This window comes from Pseudophryne corroboree, chromosome 3 (genome assembly GCF_028390025.1).
Source record: "Pseudophryne corroboree isolate aPseCor3 chromosome 3, aPseCor3.hap2, whole genome shotgun sequence".
In the NCBI taxonomy this organism is placed as follows: Eukaryota; Metazoa; Chordata; class Amphibia; order Anura; family Myobatrachidae; genus Pseudophryne; species Pseudophryne corroboree.
In genome coordinates, this window is record NC_086446.1 from 169,643,227 (window position 1) to 169,661,582 (window position 18,356).

The window sequence follows — 18,356 nt, forward strand, 5'->3', positions numbered from 1 at the left end:
TATGTGCGTGTGTATTTATATATGTGTCTAATATATATATATATATATATATATACATATACAGGTTGAGTATCCCATATCCAAATATTCCGAAATACGGAATATTCCGAAATACGGACTTTTTTGAGTGAGAGTGAGATAGTGAAATCTTTGTTTCTGATGGCACAATATAAGCAAACTTTGTTTAATACACAAAGTTATTAAAAATATTGTATTAAATGACCTTCAGGCTGTGTGTATAAGGTGTATATGAAACATAAATGAATTGTGTTTATGTATACACACTTTGTTTAATGCACAAAGTTATTAAAAATATTGGTTAAATTACCTTCAGGCTGTGTGTATAGGGTGTATATAAACCATAAATGTATTCTGTGCTTAGACTTAGGTCCCATTGCCATGATATCTCATTGTGGTATGCAATTATTCTAATATATGGAAAAATACGATATCCAAAATACTTCTGGTCCCAAGCATTTTGGATAAGGGATACTCAACCTGTATATATATATATATATATATATATATATATATATATATATATATATTTATATTAGAGATGTGCATCGGAAATTTTTCGGGTTTTGTGTTCTGGATTTGGATTCGGTTCCGCGGCCGTGTTTTGGATTCGGACGCGTTTTGGCAAAACCTTCCGGAAATTTTTTTGTCGGATTCTGGTGTGTTTTGGATTCGGGTTTTTTTTTCCGAAAACTGCTTAAATCATAGAATTTGGGGGTAATTTTGATCCTATAGTATTATTAACCTCAATAACCATAATTTCCACTAATTTCCAGTCTATTCTGAACACCTCACAATATTATTTTTAGTCCTAAAATTTGCACCTAGGTCGCTGGATGACTAAGCTAAGCGACCCAAGTGGGCGGCACAAACACCTGGCCCATCTAGGAGTGGCACTGCAGTGTCAGACAGGATGGCACTTCAAAAAATTGGCCCCAAACATCACATGATGCAAAGATAAATAAAATTAAAAAAAGAGGTGCAGGATGGAATTGTCCTTAGGCCCGCCCACCCACCCTTATGTTGTATAAACAGGACATGCACACTTTAACAAACCCATCATTTCAGCCGCAGGGTCTGCCACACGACTGTGGCTGAAATGACTGGTTGGTTTGGGCCCCCACCAAAAAAAAGAAGCAATCAATCTCTCCTTGCTCAAACTGGCTCTACAGAGGCAAGATGTCCACCTCATCATCATCCTCCGATTCCTCACCCCTTTCATTGTGTACATCCCCCTCCTCACATAGTATTAATTCGTCCCCACTGGAATCCACCATCTCAGGTCCCCGTGTACTTTCTGGAGGCAATTGATGGTGAATGTCTCCACGGAGGAATTGATTATAATTCATTTTGATGAACATCATCTTCTCCACATTTTGTGGAAGTAACCTCGTACGCCGATCGCTGACAAGGTGACCGGCTGCACTAAACACTCTTTCGGAGTACACACTGGAGGGGGGGCAACTTAGGTAAAATAAAGCCAGTTTGTGCAAAGGCCTCCAAATTGCCTCTTTTTCCTTCCAGTATACGTACGGACTGTCTGACGTGCCTACTTGGATGCTGTCACTCATATAATCCTCCACCATTCTTTCAATGGTGACAGAATCATATGCAGTGACAGTGGACGACATGTCAGTAATCATTGGCAGGTCCTTTAGTCCGGACCAGATGTCAGCACTCGCTCCAGACTACCCTGCATCACCACCAACGGGCGGGCTCGGAATTCTTAGCCTTTTCCTCGCAGCCCCAGTTGCGGGAGAATGTAAAGGTGGAGCTGTTGACGGGTCACGTTCCGCTTGAGTTGACAAGTGTCTCACCAGCAGGTCTTTGAACCTCTGCAGACTTGTGTCTGCCGGAAAGAGTGATACAACGTAGGCTTTAAACCTAGGATCGAGCACGGTGGCCAAAATGTAGTGCTCTGATTTCAACAGAATGACCACCCGTGAATCCTGGTTAAGCGAATGAATTGCTCCATCCACAAGTACCACATACATAGCGGAATCGCTCCGTTTTAGCTCCTCCTTCAATCTCTCCAGCTGCTTCTGCAAAAGCCTGATGAGGGGAAGGACCTGACTTAGGCTGGCAGTGTCTGAGCTGACTTCACATGTGGGTAAGTTCAAAGGGTTGCAGAACCTTGCACAACGTTGAAATCATGCTCCACTGCGCTTGAGTCAGGTGCATTCCCCCTCCTTTGCCTATATCATAGGCAGATGTATAGGCTTGAATAGCCTTTTGCTGCTCCTCCATCCTCTGAAGCATATAGAGGGTTGAATTCCACCTCGTTACCACCTCTTGCTTCAGATGATGGCGGGGCAGGTTCAGGAGTGTTTGCTGGTGCTCCAGTCTTCAGCACGCGGTGGCTGAATGCCGAAAGCATCCTGCAATTCTTCTGGCCACCGACAGCATCTCTTGCATGCCCCTGTCGTTTTTTTGAAAAATTCTGCACCACCAAATTCAATGTATGTGCAAAACATGGGACATGCTGGAATTTGCCCACATGTAATGCACGCACAATATTGGTGGCATTGTCCGATGCCACAAATCCCCAGGAGAGTCCGATTGGGGTAAGCCATTCTGCGATGATGTTCCTCAGTTTCCGTAAGAGGTTGTCAGCTGTGTGCCTCTTATGGAAAGTGGTGATACAAAGCGTAGCCTGCCTAGGAACGAGTTGGCGTTTGCGAGATGCTGCTACTGGTGCCGCCGCTGCTGTTCTTGCTGCGGGAGGCAATACATCTACCCAGTGGGCTGTCACAGTCATATAGTCCTGAGTCTGCCCTGCTCCACTTGTCCAGATGTTAAGCGGACATTGGGTACAACTACATTTTTTAGGACACTGGTGAGTCTTTTTCTGATGTCTGTGTACATTCTCGGTATCGCCTGCCTAGAGAAGTGAACCTAGATGGTATTTGGTACCGGGGACACACTACCTCAAGACATTTTTTAAGTCCCTGTGAACTAACGCCGGACACCGGACGCACGTCTAACATCAACACAGCTGCCAAGGCCTGAGTTATCCGCTTTGCAACAGGATGACTGCTGTGATATTTCATCTTCCTCGCAAAGGACTGTTGGACAATCAATTGCTTACTGGAAGTAGTACAAGTGGTCTTCCGACTTCCCCTCTGGGATGATGATCGACTCCCAGCAGCAACAACAGCAGCGTCAACAGCAGTAGGCGTTACACTGAAGGATCCATCGGAGGAATCCCTGTCAGGAGAGGACTCGTCAGACTTGCCAGTGACATGGCCTGCAGGACTATTGTCGTTCCTGTCTAAGGAGGAAATTGACACTGAGGGAGTTGGTGGTGTGGTTTGCACTGGGAGCTTGGGTACAAGAGGAAGAAGGGATTTAGTTGTCAGTGGACTGCTTCCGCTGTCACTCAAAGTTTTTGAACTTGTCAATGACTTCTGATGAATGCGCTCCAGGTGACGTATAAGGGAGGATGTTCCTAGGTGGTTAACGTCCTTACCCCTACTTATTACAGCTTGACAAAGGCAACACACGGCTTGACACCAGTAGTCCGCATTTCTGTTGAAATAATTCCACACCAAAGAGGTGATTTTTTTTGTATTTTGACCAGGCCTGACTTAAACAAACCACCTCGCCATCAGAATTCTCCTTGTCAATTTCCTCCTCAGCGCCAGCAACACCCATATCCTCATCCTGGTGTACTTCAACAGTGACATCTACAATTTGAACTGGACTGTGGGTGCTCCTTCCAGCACTTGCAGGGGGCGTGCAAATGGTGGAAGGAGCCACCTCTTCCCGTCCAGTGTTGGGAAGGTCAGGCATCGCAACCGACACAATTGGACTCTCCTTGCGGATTTGTGATTTAGAAGAAAGCACAGTTCTTTGCTGTGCTTTTGCCAGCTTAAGTCTTTTCATTTTTCTAGCGAGAGGATGAGGGCTTCCATCCTCATGTGAAGCTAAACCACTAGCCATGAACATAGGCCAGGGCCTCAGCCGTTCCTTGCCACTCCGTGTCGTAAATGGCATATTGGTAAGTTTACGCTTCTCCTCAGACGCTTTTAATTTAGATTTTTGGGTCATTTTACTGAACTTTAGGTTTTTGGATTTTATATGCTCTCTACTATGACATTGGGCATCGGCCTTGGCAGACGACGTTGATGGCATTGAATCGTCTCTGCCATGACCAGTGGCAGCAGCTTCAGCCCTGGGTGGAAGTGGATCTTGATCTTTCCCTATTTCACCCTCCACATTTTTGTTCTCCATTTTTTAATGTGTGGAACTATATGCCAGTAATATTATTATATCAATAGCAATGGCCTACTGTACTGTACAACTATATACTGTTGGTCACCAAAATGCTGCACTGTACTACTATGTATACTGCTCACAAAAATGCAGCACAGATATGGAATGGATACTTGCAGTGACATGGAGCTGCAAGATACAGCAATGGCCTACTGTACTGTACAACTATATACTTTTGGTCACCAATATGCTGCACTGTACTACTATATATGCTGCTCACAAAAATGCAGCACAGATATGGAATGGATACTTGTAGTGACACGGAGCTGCAAGATACAGCAATGGCCTACTGTACTGTACAACTATATACTGTTGGTCACCAAAATGAAGCACACTGAGCACAGATATTTGCAGCACACTGAGCACAGATATGGAGCTTTTCAGGCAGAGAACGTAGCCACGTCCTCTCCGTTCAATCTCCAATGCACGAGTGAAAATGGCGGCGCCGCGTGGCTCTTTATATAGATTACGAATCTCGTGAGAATCCGACAGCCGGCTGATGACGCTCGGCCGCGTTCGGGTTAACCGTGCAAGGCGGGAAGATCCGAGGCTGCCTCGGACCCGTGTAAAATAGGTGAAGTTCGGGGGGTTTCGTATCTCGACGAACCGAACCCGCTCGTCTCTAATATATATACATATATATAGCAGTCCAATGGAAAACGGCACTCAGAGGCAAAAAAATCGTAGAAAAGAGGTTTAATTCATACCATTAACGTTTCGGGGCGACAAGCCCCGTCCTCAGAATGGACAGAAATGAAATACAAAGACACTTACCACTATAAATAGAGACCCACACCGACGGCGTCTCCTCCCCTCGCCTGCTCCCTCGCGTTCCGGTCCCACTGCTCTATCCGCGACGTCATTTCCGCATCCGCCGCTGATGGTTGCTAAGGGAACACTTTGGTGTGCGTTCCACCGTCAGCCAATCGCTGGATCCACCTCGGTAAGAAGTAGGAGGGTCAAGCAGGGGAGATTCTGCATAGGGAGAGGGGAGGGTCGGAGGCACCGAAAAGTAAAAATTTAACCATAACGTCCCCATACCTATTGTACAGGAGCAGAAAACATATAAATAACAAAACAAAGCTATGTTAAGAACATGTGCTGAGATTGAAAAAACATACATTATCAGACATCTGTAGCAAAAAACATACTAATGGCCATAAACAATACCACACAAAATATCAGGATATACGTGTCTTCTCAACGCAGTTGACAAGCACAAATAAATATTCAGAGTTCAAGACTACATCAATGTACTCCAATTAATTTTCTCATTAAGGCCACCTGGAGATATAGTTCCTAATCGTGTAATCCAGCGTGCTTCCTTAATAAGTAGGGATTTAGATCTATCACCCCCACGGATTGCTAGGGGGACATGATCAATCATGAAGTACCTGAGGGATTCTAAGGAGTGGCCAGCCTGTTTGAAATGTTTAGCCACCGGCTGGTCAACAAACTTGCCTTCAAGGATCAGTTTAATCGCTGATCTGTGGGCAGCCATTCGTTCAGAAAATTTACGAATGGTTTGCCCAACATAAAACAATCCACAGGGGCAAATAATAACCGACCGGAACGCGAGGGAGCAGGCGAGGGGAGGAGACGCCGTCGGTGTGGGTCTCTATTTATAGTGGTAAGTGTCTTTGTATTTCATTTCTGTCCATTCTGAGGACGGGGCTTGTCGCCCCGAAACGTTAATGGTATGAATTAAACCTCTTTTCTACGATTTTTTTGCCTCTGAGTGCCGTTTTCCATTGGACTGCTATTTCTTTGCTTCAACGGGCACCAGAGCAAGCTGTTGTGATTTGAGTGCCGGCATATACTGGAAGTATATACATATATATATACAAACAAATCTGGAAAACCACAGCACTCACCACCCCAGAAGTGGGGTGCAGTGTCTGCACTCACCACTCACAAGGTGGGGTGCATGCAGCCCATGGCCACCAACCCAAATACATACAGACAGAAAGTTCAGCACTCACCATAGCAAGCTCACTTATCCTCAAAACATCAATAAATAAATGATGGGGATTTAATTAGTGAATTGGCCAATGCACGGAAGCTTGCATACCGCTCCACGGTACCCCACCTTCATGCAGGTCCTACACTATCAAAGTCTCAAAAATTAAAACCTGGCAACTGTTTCACACATAATATAACTGCACACATGCCCACTAGGTTTAACGTGTATCTGCCAAACATCTTATGGCTTTTAAAGGTACACTGGTCACCTGACTCTGGCTGATAAATTACTAAGGAGCAGCTGACACAGGTTTAGAACAAATGAGATTACACAGGGGTGCATGAAAAGGCCTGTGACCACGGTTAATAAGAGTTAACCAAAGATTAACCCCACAATATACAAACAAATCTGGAAAACCACAGCACTCACCACCCCAGAAGCGGGGTGCAGTGTCTGCACTCACCACTCACAAGGTGGGGTGCATGCAGCCCATGGCCACCAACCCAAATACATACAGACAGAAAGTTCAGCACTCACCATAGCAAGCTCACTTATCCTCACAACATCAATAAATAAATGATGGGGATTTAATTAGTGAATTGGCCAATGCACGGAAGCCTGCATACCGCTCCACGGTACCCCACCTTCATGCAGGTCCTACACTATCAAAGTCTCAAAAATTAAAACCTGGCAACTGTTTCACACATAATATAACTGCACACATGCCCACTAGGTTTAACGTGTATCTGCCAAACATCTTATGGCTTTTAAAGGTACACTGGTCACCTGACTCTGGCTGATAAATTACTAAGGAGCAGCTGACACAGGTTTAGAACAAATGAGATTACACAGGGGTGCATATATATATGAGATGAGCGGGTTCGGTTCTCAGAGAACCGAACCCTACCGAACTTTGCCTTTCGAGTCCGGATCCGAGCCAGGGTCAGATTTTCCCTCTTGACTCGGAAACCCGAACGCGGTAAAACGTCATCATCCCACTGTCGGATTCTCGCGGGATTTGGATTCCATATAAGGAGCCGCGCGTCCCTGCCATTTTCACTCCAGTATCAGAGAGTGCATAGAGAGGACGTGTCCTCAGTGTTCAATGTCTGTGTGTTGGGGCGGGAAAGTGGGGTGGCAAGTGTTGTGCTGCTCAGTCCAGTCCAGTGTAATCACTCAGTGTATTGTGCAGTGTCAGTCCAGGCAGTTACAGTGTTGGTGTTCTCTGCTTCCATATATCCAGTGTAGCTGTAAAGTGGTGCTGTGTTGTGCAGACCAGTCCGGTGTAGTCAGTGTATTGTGCTGTATCAGTCCGGGCAGATATATCCAGTGTAGCTGTAAAGTGGTGCTGTGTTGTGCAGACCAGTCCAGTGTAGTCAGTGTATTGTGCTGTATCAGTCCAGCCATTCACAGTGTTGGTGTTCTCTGCTGCCATATATTCAGTGTAGCTGTATAAAGTGGTGCTGTGTTGTGCAGACCAGTGGTAGTGTCCTGTGTCATCAGTAACTCCAGTGACAATATACGCTGCTGCTATATGTCCACTGCTGCAGTATAACAATTATAACAACCTGTTGGGCTGCATCAGACCAGTGGTAGTGTCCTGTGTCATCAGTAATTCCAGTGATGATATACGCTGCTGCTATATGTCCACTGCTGCAGTATAATAATTATAACAACAATGTGTTGTGCTGCATCAGACCAGTGGTAGTGTCCTGTGTCATCAGTAATTCCAGTCATTCCTGTGATGCATATTGTCTCATATAACTCTCAAAAAATAATGGAGAACAAAAATTTTGAGGAGAAAATAGGGAAAGATCAAGAAGAACCACTTCCTCCTAGTGCTGAACCTGCTGCCACTAGCCATGACATAGACGATGAAATGCCATCAACGTCGTCTGCCAAGGCCGATGCCCAATGTGATAGTAGAGGGCGTGTAAAATCCAAAAAGCCAAAGTTCAGTAAAAAGAACCAAAAAAAGAAATGTAAATCGTCTGAGGAGAAATGAAAACTTGCCAATATGCCATTTACGACACGGAGTGGCAAGGAACGGCTGAGGCCTTGGCCTATGTTCATGGATAGTGGTTCAGCTTCACATGACGATGGAAGCTCTCATCCTCCCGTTAGAAAAATTAAAAGAGTTAAGCTAGAAAGAGCACAGAAAAGAACTGTGCGCTCTGAGATGGTATCACAAATCCCCAAGCAGAGTCCAAGTGTGTCGGCGGTTGCGATGCCTGACCTTCCCAACACTGGATGGGAAGAGGTGGCTCCTTCCACCATTTGCACACCCCTGCAAGTGCTGGAAGGAGCACCCACAGTCCAGTTTCTGATATTCAAATTGAAGATGTCACTGTTGAAGTACACCAGGATGAAGATATGGGTGTTGCTGGCACTGAGGAGGAAGTTGACGATGAGGATTCTGATGGTGATGTGGTTTGTTTAAGTCAGGCACGGGGGGAGACACACCTGTTGTTCTTGGGACGAAGAAGCCCATTGTGATGCCTGGGCAAACTACCAAAAAAGCCACCTCTTCGGTGTGGAATTATATCTCCACAAATCCGGACAACAGGTGTCAAGCCATCTGTTGCCTCTGTCAATCTGTAATAAGTAGGGGTAAGGATGTTAACCACCTAGGAACATCTTCCCTTATACGTCACCTGCTGCGCATTCATCAGAAGTCACTGTCAAGTTCATAAACTTTGGGTAAGAGCGTAAGCAGTCCACTGACACCTAAACCCTTCTTCCTCCTGTACCCAAGCTCCTGCAAGCCACACCACCAACTCCCTCAACGTCAACTTTCTCCTCAGTCAGGAACGTCCGTAGTCCTGCAGGCCATGTCACTGTCAAGACTAAGGAGTCCTCTCCTAACCGAGATTATTCCGTAGGATCCTTGAGTGTTACATCTGCTGTTGCTGCCGCTGCTGTTGTTGCTGCTGCTGGGAGTCGATCATCATCCCAGAGGGGAAGTCAGAAGACCACTTGAACTACTTCCAGTAAGCAATTGACTGTCCAACGGTCCTTTGTGAGGAAGATGAAATATGACAGCAGTCATCCTTTTGCAAAGTGGATTACTGAGGCCTTGACAGCTATGTGGGTGTTTGAGGTGCGTCCGGTATACACCATTAGTTCAGAGTCACTTAAAGATTTGATGGAGATAGTGTGTCCCCGGTATCAAATCCCATCTAGGTTCCACTTCTCTAGGCAGGCGATACCGAGAATGTACACAGACGTCAGAAAAAGAGTCACCAGTGTCCTAAAAAATGTGGTTGTATACAGTGTCAACTTAACTGCGGACATGTGGACAAGTGGAACAGGGCAGACTAAAGACTATATGACTGTAGCAGCCCACTGGGTAGATGTATGGCCTCCCGCAGTGGCACCAGTAGCAGCATCTTGCAAACGCCAACTCGTTCCTAGGCAGGCTACGCTATGTATCACCGCTTTCCATAAGAGGCTGACAACCTCTTACGGAAACTGAGGAACATCATCGCAGAATGGTTTACCCCAACTGGACTCTCCTGGGGATTTGTGATATCGGACAACGCCACCAATATCGTGCGTGCATTACATGTGGGCAAATTCCAGCATGTCCCATGTTTTGCACATACAATTAATTTGGTGGTACAGAATTTTTACAAAAATGACAGGGGTGTGCAGGAAACGATGTCGGTGGCCCGAAAAATTGCGGGCCACTTTCGGCATTCTGCCACTGCGTGCCAAAGACTGGAGCGCCAGCAAACACTCCTGAACCTGCCCCGTCATCAACTGAAGCAAGAGGTGGTAACGAGGTGGAATTAAACACTCTATATGCTTGATGGAGGAGCAGCAAAGGGCCATTCAAGCCTATACATCCACCTACGATATAGGCAAAGGAGTGTAATGCACCTGACTCAAGCGCAGTGGAGAATGATTTCCGTGTTGTCCAAGGTTCTCCAACCTTTCGAACTTGCCACACTTGAAGTCAGTTCAGACACTGCCAGCTTGAGTCAGGTCATTCCCCTCATCAGGCTTTTGCAGAAGCAGCTGGATAAATTGAAGGAGGAGCTAAGATGAACTGATTCCACAAAGTATGTGGGACTTGTGGATGGAGCCCTTCATTTGCTTTGCCAGAATTCAAGGGTGGTCAATCTGTTGAAATCAGAGCACTACATTTTGGCCACCGTGCTCGATCCTAGGTTTAAAGCCTACGTTGTATCTCTCTTTCAAGCAGACACAAGTGTGCAAAGACCTGCTGGTTAGTAAATTGTCAACTCAAGCGGTACGTGACCCGTCAACAGCTCCTCCTTCAATGTCTCCCGCCACTGGGGCTGCAAGGAAAAGGATAACATTTCCTAGCCCACCCGCTGGCGGTGATGCAGGGAAGTCAGGAGCGAAAGCTGACATCTGGTCCGGACTGAAGGACCTGCCAATGATTAGTGACATGTCTACTGTCACTGCATATGATTCTGTCACCATTGAAAGAATGGTGGAGGATTATATGAGTGACAGCATCCAAGTAGGCATGTCAGACAGTCCGTACGTATACTGGCAGGAAAAAAGAGGCAATTTGAAGGCCCTTGCACAAACTGGCTTTATTTTACCTAATTTGCCCCCCTCCAGTGTGTATTCCGAAAGAGTGTTTAGTGCAGCCGGTCACCTTGCCAGCTATCGGCATAGGAGTTTACTTCCACTAAATGTGGAGAAGATGATGTTCATCAAAATGAATTATAAAGTTCTCCGGGAAGACCTTTACCAGCAATTGAATCCAGAAAGTACACAGGGACCTGTTATGGTGGATTCCAGTGGGGACAAATTAATAATCTGTGAGGAGGATGTACACGGTGAAAGGGGTGAGGAATCAGAGGATGATGATGAGGTGGACATCTTGCCTCTGTGGAGTCAGTTTGTGCAAGGAGAGATTGATTGCATCTTTTTTGTTGGGGGCACAAACAAACCAGTCATTTCAACCACAGTCGTGTTGCAGACCCTGTCGCTGAAATGATTGGTTTGTTAAAGTGTACATGCCCTGTTTATACAACATAAGGGTTGGTGGGAGGACCCAAGGACAATTCCATCTTGCACCTCTTTTTCTTCTTTGCATCATGTGCTATTTGGGGACAATTTTTTTAAGTGCCATCCTGTCCGTAACTGCAGTGCCACTCCTAGATGGTCCAGGTGTTTGTGCCGCACACTTGTGTCGCTTAGCTGGGCCAACCAGCTACCTCATTGCACCTCTTTTTGTTAGGCGCCGGGGTCCGCGATGTCCTCGCGGCCCGGCGCCTGGCTACTAGAGACGCCGAGCGGGCTAGCCGCCGGGTCCCTAGCAACGCTGGGACGCCGTGCGTGCGTAGCCGCCGGCTCCCTAGCAACGCAGGGACGCCAGGCGTGCTTAACCGCCCGGACCCTAGCAACGGGGACGCCACGGGCGGACCGCGTTCCCCGTTGCAGGGTCAATCAAATAATCACACACACTTGTCTTTGCTCGTGCAGCCTGGCAGCTGCACGGCATGTTGATAATCTGGCTCTGTAACATCTGATTGGAGGACTCCTTGTTAAATACTTTCTCAGTTCTCCACACAGACGCCGGTAATAGCTTCCTGCATGCTGCTTAGGTTTGCTGAACGTCAGTTCCTGTCCTGCTGTGTCCGGTCATTCCTGTCTTCAGAGTTCCCGAATCTTGGAGTTATCATCTCATCCCAAGAAGTCTCTGGTCCTCTATTGTCCGCCACGGTCGCCAGAGAATCTCGTGTGGTGTTCGTGAGTTGCGGCTCTGCCGTGTGCTGCGGCTCAGCCCGCTATATTTTTGTATTCTGTTTTGGAGCATTTGCGGAGGGTTCCGCTTCCACAAGTCCTCTCCGGAACTCGGCGGTGCCGGGTAGGAGAGTGGACAAGTGGTATTTTGGTTGTCCTTTTTCCTGGCGGAATTTCCGCACATATTCTAGTTTTAAGTTACCTTGTAGCCCCTGGCCTTGTTGCTGAGTTAGAGGGCCCCTTGTTATCACCCTGTCTCAGATTTCCCTTTGTCTCCCATTAAGACCTGAGGGGGCATCGGAGTTGGGCAGACGTAATCGGCCCTTCAAACGCGGCTGCCATGGGCTCAAGCAACCATAGTCTTGCAAGGGATTTCTGACAGCACGGGCGAGACAACGGAGTTAGGGCGCCAGGGGCTATTTTCCATTCCCGCTTCCTTTCCCAGCATTACGTTCCAGTGCTCAGATCCTTGTTATAAAATCTCCTCAGACCTGAGTGCTGGAATCATAACATTATTACCGGCCCAACCAAAACTTAAAATTAAACTGGGTTTAATTTTTTCTCATTCAGTTTTTGTGATAGTTTATCGGCCTCATGAATCCGTCAGGTTTAGGGCCGAATCCCGGTCAGCTCTTAGTAAACCAGATTCAAGAATTTACTCAGATGGTTCAGGATCTTTCTCTTCGGGTGAGATCGCAGGAAGATCTCTTGCGAGCCTCCCCGAAGGTGGTCTCTGAACCAAAGATGCATTTGCCCGACCGTTTTTCTGGTGATAGAAAAATTTTTTTTAATTTTAAAGAATCCTGTAAACTTTATTTTCGTTTAAAACCAACATCCTCTGGTAATGAATCTCAGCGGGTTGGGATTATTATTTCTTTACTCCAGGGGGATCCTCAGTTCTGGGCATTTGGTTTAAGAGCAGAGGATCCTGCGTTGTTATCTGTAGACGCCTTTTTTAAGTCTTTAGGGCTCTTGTATGATGACCCAGATAGAGAGGCATCCGCTGAGAGTCAGCTGCGCGCTCTCAAACAAGGAAAAGATCCTGCAGAGGTTTATTGTACCGAATTTCGCCGTTGGTCGAACGACTGTGGCTGGAATGACCCTGCCCTGCGCAGTCAGTTTCGCCTCGGTTTATCTGAATCTATAAAAGACAGTCTCCTCCAGTACCCCGCTCCTGAGACTCTCGATAAACTTATGGAGCTTGCTATAAAGATTGATCGTCGTCTCCGTGAGCGGAGGGCTGAAAGAGGAGCATCTGTAAGGTCTAGTCCATGTGTATATTCCATTCCAGAGGACGTCGAGGAGCCCATGCAGATGGGTCTCTCCCGGCTGTCTCCTGAAGAAAAAACCAGAAGACAAAATTCCGGGCTTTGTTTATACTGTGGTTGTAAGGGACATTTTGCTCGTAATTGCCCGAACAAGTCGGGAAACGCTTTGACCAAGTGAATTGTGAGGGGGTTCACTTAGGTCTGCAGCTTATCTCCTCGAACAACTCTCTCTTAGTCCCCGTTAAGGTTTCCTTTGGCAGCCTCAGTTCTTTGGTGTCGGCTTTTGTCGACAGTGGAGCTGCAGGAAACTTTATGGATTTAACTTGGGCTAAGGCCTTAGGCATTCCGCAGTTACCATTAGATGGATGTATCACCATGCATGGCTTAGATGGGGGTCCGCTTTCTAATGGGATAATTACTCACCGTACACCTCCAGTAGTACTTACCGTAGGAGCCTTACATTCCGAAAATATTGAATTTTACCTTACACATTGCCCGGCAGTTCCTGTTGTTCTGGGTCACCCCTGGCTGGCCTTTCATAATCCCACCATTGATTGGCGGTCCGGGGAGATTTCCCAATGGGGTACATTTTGTGCTAAGGAATGTATTTCGTATCCAGTCAGAGTTGCAGCAATCATTCCAAAGCTCATTCCTGTGGTATACCAAGAGTTTGCCGATGTCTTCTATAAAGGCAATGCGGATATTCTGCCTCCCCATCGGCCTTATGATTGTACAATTGAGCTAGTTCCAGGTGCCACTTTGCCAAAGGGGAGATTATATGCTTTGTCCGGGCCAGAAACTACGGCCATGAATATTTATATTCAGGAAAGCTTAAAGAAGGGATTTATTAGACCATCAAAATCTCCTTTAAGTGCAGGTTTTTTCTTTGTGGAGAAAAAAGATGGCTCGCTTAGACCATGCATTGATTTTAGAGCCCTGAATAAGATCTCCGTTAAAAACACCTATCCTTTGCCGTTGATTTCTGTACTTTTTGATCAGTTACGTTCTGCTGTGATTTTTTCTAAAATTGACCTTAGAGGAGCTTACAACCTCATCCGAATTAAATCTGGGGATGAGTGGAAGACGGCTTTCAGCACTCAGTCAGGTCACTACGAATACCTGGTGATGCCGTTCGGCCTGTCTAACGCTCCAGCGGTTTTTCAAGACCTTATTAACGATGTTCTCCGTGACTTCCTAGGGAAATTTGTGGTCGTTTATTTAGACGACATCTTGATTTTTTCTGAATCTATGGAACAACATGTTACCCAGGTGCAGCTGGTTCTTCAAAAGTTACGTGAGAATCATTTGTATGCCAAGCTGGAGAAGTGTGATTTTCACGTCACGGAAGTATCTTTTTTAGGGTACATAATTTCTCCTCAGGGATTTTCCATGGAACCAAAGAAGCTCCAGGCCATCCTTAATTGGGCGCAACCCACTAATTTAAAAGCAATTCAGCGCTTTTCAGGGTTTGCGAATTATTATAGGCGGTTCATTCATTCTTTTTCTGACGTGGTTGCTCCCATAGTAGCTCTTATAAAAAAAAGGGGCGGATCCTACCAACTGGTCACATGAAGCCGAATTGTCCTTCCAGGCCTTGAAACAAGCCTTTGTCTCGGCTCCAGTCCTCAGACATCCTAATCCAGAATTGCCTTTTGTTGTGGAGGTTGATGCCTCAGAGGTTGGAGTGGGGGCTGTCCTTTCTCAAGAGGATCCGGAGTCTCTGGAGTTACATCCTTGTGCCTTTATGTCCAGGAAATTCTCCTCCGCTGAATCCAACTATGATGTTGGTAATCGGGAGTTACTGGCGGTGAAATGGGCTTTCGAGGAGTGGAGGCATTGGCTGGAGGGAGCTAAACATACTATTTCGGTTTTGACTGACCATAAGAACCTGCAATATATTGAGTCAGCTAAACGGCTTAATGCTCGGCAGGCACGTTGGGCATTATTTTTTACTCGTTTCAGGTTTATAATTACTTTCAGGCCTGGTTCCAAGAATACAAAAGCTGATGCCCTGTCACGTAGCTTTCTTCCGGTTCACAATAGCAATCCTGTTGTTGCCTCCATACTTCCATCTTCAGTCATCCGGGCAGGCCTCACTCAGGATTTATTTACCCAGTTAAACCAGCTTCAACACCAAGCTCCTAGACTTACTCCTGCTGGTCGTCTTTATGTCCCTGAATTTTTGAGAGCCACTGTTTTAACTGAATTTCATGACAGCAAAGTCTCAGGGCATCCGGGAATCACTAAGACATTGGAATTAGTCTCTCGCTCAGTGTGGTGGCCTAGTCTTTCTAAAGACGTTAAGGAATTCGTTCATTCATGTCAGGTTTGTGCACAGCATAAGGTTCCTCGTTCGTTGCCTATCGGGCAACTCATGCCTCTAGCTGTTCCTCTCAGGCCGTGGTCTCATATTTCCATGGATTTTGTGGTTGATCTTCCCCTTTCAGCCGGATTCCGAGTCATTTGGGTGGTAGTGGACCGTTTTAGTAAAATGGCTCATTTTGTCGCTCTTCCCCGATTACCTTCTGCTCAAGGGTTGGCAGTTTTGTTCCTCCGCCATGTGTTCAGGCTTCATAAGTTGCCCACTGATATTGTTTCTGATCGGGGTCCACAATTCATCGCACACTTCTGGAAATGTTTTTGTGCCTCATTGAAGATGACACTGTCTTTAACATCTGGTTACCACCCACAGTCTAACAGGCAAACCGAACGAGTCAACCAGTCATTAAAACAATATTTGCGTCTGTATTCAGCCAAACTCCAGAATGATTGGTCTGAGTTTCTCCCTTTGGCTGAATTTGCTTACAATAACTCTTGTCATTCCTCCACCAAAGAGTCTCCGTTCTTTTCAGTTTTTGGTTTTCACCCCAGAGCCAATACTTTTTTTCATAATTCTCCAGTCTCCTCGCTAACCTTGACCTCCCATCTCAGAGCAATTTGGAAAAAAGTGCACCTTGCTCTCAGGAAAGCGGCCTTCCGAGAGAAGAAATTTTCTGACAGGCTCCGACGTCCTTGCACTTTTAAGGTGGGAGATAAGGTGTGGTTGTCGACTCGCAACATCAGGCTTCGACAATCCTAGGCTAGACTGGGACCCAAATTTATTGGACCGTTTCTTATTAGTAAGAAGGTCAACCCAGTTGCCTTTCGGCTACATCTACCAAGATCTCTTAAAATTGGAAATACTTTTCATTGTTCCCTGTTGAAACAATACGTTTCTTCCAGTAGATTTCCTCGGAGGATCTCTCAGGGTAGATCTCCAGTGGAGGTACAGGGACAACAGGAATTCTTGGTAGAGAAAGTTCTTGACTCTAAATTGTCCCGGGGTCGGCTTTATTTTTTAGTTCACTGGAAAGGCTATGGTCCGGAGGAAAGGTCTTGGGTCCTGGACAAGGATCTTCATGCCCCTAGGCTCAAGAGGGCATTTTTTCGAGAATTTCCTCAGAAACATGGCTTTAGGGGTTCCTTGACCCCTCCTCAAGGGGGGGGTACTGTTAGGCGCCGGGGTCCGCGATGTCCTCGCGGCCCGGCGCCTAGCTACTAGGGACGCCAAGCGGGCTAGCCGCCGGGTCCCTATCAACGCTGGGACGCCGTGCGTGCGTAGCCGCCGGCTCCCTAGCAACGCAGGGACGCCAGGCGTGCTTAGCCGCCCAGACCCTAGCAACAGGGACGCCATGGGCGGACCACGTTCCCCGTTGCAGGGTCAATCAAATAATCACACACACTTGTCTTTGCTCGTGCAGCCTGGCAGCTGCACGGCATGTTGATAATCTGGCTCTGTAACATCTGATTGGAGGACTCCTTGTTAAATACTTTCTCAGTTCTCCACACAGACGCCGGTAATAGCTTCCTGCATGCTGCTTAGGTTTGCTGAACGTCAGTTCCTGTCCTGCTGTGTCCGGTCATTCCTGTCTTCAGAGTTCCCGAATCTTGGAGTTATCATCTCATCCCAAGAAGTCTCTGGTCCTCTATTGTCCGCCACGGTCGCCAGAGAATCTCGTGTGGTGTTCGTTAGTTGCGGCTCTGCCGTGTGCTGAGGCTCAGCCCGCTATATTTTTGTATTATGTTTCGGAGCATTTGCGGAGGGTTCCGCTTCCACAAGTCCTCTCCGGAACTCGGCGGTGCCGGGTAGGAGAGTGGACAAGTGGTATTTTGGTTGTCCTTTTCCCTGGCGGAATTTCCGCACATATTCTAGTTTTAAGTTACCTTGTAGCCCCTGGCCTTGTTGCTGAGTTAGAGGGCCCCTTGTTATCACCCTGTCTCGGATTTCCCTTTGTCTCCCATTAAGACCTGAGGGGGCATCGGAGTTGGGCAGACGTAATCCGCCCTTCAAACGCGGCTGCCATGGGCTCTAGCAACCATAGTCTCGCAAGGGATTTCTGACAGCACGGGCGAGACAACGGAGTTGGGGTGCCAGGGGCTATTTTCCATTCCCGCTTCCTTTCCCAGCATTACGTTCCAGTGCTCAGGTCCTTGTTATAAAATCTCCTCAGACCTGAGTGCTGGAATCATAACACTTTTTCTTCTTTGCATCATGTGCTGTTTGGGGCCTAATTTTTAAATCTGCCATCCTGTCTGCCACTGCAGTGCCACTCCTAGATATACATAACATAGTAACATAGTATTTGAGGTTGAATAGAGGCAAATTGCCCATCGTGTTCAACCTGTTTTAAGTTGTGATGATTCTACATACTTGCTGAATAATGTTTTATGATTAGCTACTATAACTCATGTTACCCCCGGATTAACCACGTTGATATTTTAAGTATTATAACCTTGGATAGCTTGTTCATTCCGAAATTTATCCATTCCTTTTTTAAATCCAATTACAGAGTCCGCCATTACCACCTTCCCTGGCAGGGAATTCCACATCCTGATTGCCCTAACATTGAAGAACCCTTTCCTCCGTTGCGTTCGGAACTTTCTCTCCTCTGGTCGCAGTGAGTGCCCACGTGTCCTAAACTGTGTTCTTTTAATAAATAATTCCTCTGATAACTCTTTGTGATGTCCCTTTACATATTTGAAGATATTAATAATATCTCCTCTTAGGTGCCTCTTTTCTAGTTTATACATATTCAGCCTAGTAAGTCTTTCCTTATAGTCCAGTC

General features: G+C 46.6%; 1 protein-coding gene across 5 annotated transcripts in view; it reads left to right on the forward strand.

Moving 5' to 3' along the window:
• The window catches only part of LRRC18 (leucine rich repeat containing 18), a 104,487-nt gene that overhangs the window by 14,409 nt on the left and 71,722 nt on the right, over window positions 1-18,356 (forward strand). The window contains exon 2 of one of the 5 annotated variants that reach the window (XM_063958585.1): window positions 18,081-18,188. The exons of the other annotated variants lie outside the window; for them this stretch is intronic. The gene's annotated coding sequence lies outside the window, so the exon portion shown is untranslated. The remainder of the gene's footprint in view (window positions 1-18,080; window positions 18,189-18,356) is intronic. 5 annotated transcript variants of the gene reach the window in all.